The sequence below is a fragment of the Octopus bimaculoides genome, chromosome 8 (genome assembly GCF_046866305.1).
Source record: "Octopus bimaculoides isolate indiv1 chromosome 8, ASM4686630v1, whole genome shotgun sequence".
Lineage (NCBI taxonomy): Eukaryota > Metazoa > Mollusca > Cephalopoda > Octopoda > Octopodidae > Octopus > Octopus bimaculoides.
In genome coordinates, this window is record NC_142935.1 from 58,529,008 (window position 1) to 58,530,680 (window position 1,673).

The following is a 1,673-nucleotide window of genomic DNA, read 5'->3' on the forward strand; positions in this document are numbered from 1 at the left end:
AATATTTGTGGTTTGCTAGGGAATACATTGGAGAACAATATAATGAAGAAACATGGGCAGAGTCAAAATGCCTTCAGTTGATATAGGTCGGATATTATTTCCAGTGTTCGTTATACGACATAGAAATAATGATGTAGTGGAGGTTTACCGCCTCCTATCCTGAAAGCGCGTGCAGCATTAATAAAACTCTGTTGGTCTACTCAATGAGTATAGTTTTCGTAGGCTTATTCAAGCATAGACTGCTTGAAGACATCTACGAGACACAACTCTTAGTTAATTAGGTCTATCCCCAGTACTGAACTGATACGTTATTTGAAAAATTATGGAAGGTAATGTTGATTGACTACAGAAATGCGAAGGTCCGAATCAATTGCTGCAATGCATTTTATACGATGCTTTACCGATTGTATCAGTCTATCTAATTTTCTGTCACGAATTGGTATTACTGAAATGGCATGAAACAAGGATGAGCGAGTCGGCGAACATCCTGTTCAGGTTTGTACATATTACATATTGGTTTCAAGTGAGGGGGTAAGACGATTAGATTGACCCCAGCGCTCGGCTTGCACTTAGTTTATCAACCCTGAAAGGATAAAAGGCAAAGTTGACCTTGGCGGAGGCGGACAAAACGCTACAAAGCATTTTGCCCGGTGTACTAACGATTCTGACAGCTCGCCTTTTTGTACATGTTACATATTGGTTTCAGATTTTGATACAACGCCAGCAATTTTGAGGGAGGAGTAAGTCGACTAAAGTTTAAAAGCCTTAACTGAAGCTACTAAGCCAGCGAGTTAATCAGATCAATGACCAAGGGAATATTTTTAGTAAGAGACAACAAGATTTCTTTCGACGATGAGCTAAAAACTTCGAACTAAGAGAAAGAAGAAATCCATCACGTTAACAACTCGATTCTGAATTCCATGAAGAGGCAGCAGCCCAAAGTTGACAGCAGTCTTTCATGTAGGAGTGAATGGTGGATTTATATAGGTGCAAGATACTCCCAGTTGCATGAAATTTAACTTTCATTATTCCCATGTCAATAAAGAAAGACCCAGTCATATACTAAGCTAAAATTAATCAACTACTCTCCTCATATTCTTGTGTTTATGCCTATAGTACAAAATTATTCAGTTGAGTAACACGGGAAAAACATAGCATAAAGCAGAGATATCAAGTATCCGACACGTGGTCTGGATCCGTTCAGAAACAATATTTGGTTCCGCTTCCTGCACAGTTTCATGAAACGATATTGTAATAAATTTTAAATTTTCGATCTTCTGCAGGCGTTCAGAATCAGAGTTCGACTAGAGTTTTCATTAACATTGGTTCCGATGATTTTTCAAATCACCTCGGAGATTATTTTGTTATCTCAACAAATGCAGATTTTTTATGCATAAAATAGATCATATCAAAAGATGTAACCTATTTCCAAATAATTTTGTTGATAAACTCTGAGCCGAATGATTCATTTGTTTTCACGTACATTTTATTCCAAATGAATTCTATATGATATGAGCGGTAATGAATAGTTTTGCAAATAAAACGGCAAACATTCTACTAAGCATTAGTCTTTTCAAGTATACATTCCTTTGGATAATTCATTTCTTTTTTCTTATTTAGTAGCAGTTCATATATATTATGTGGAAGAATTTTTCCTTCATATCTTTTGCTTT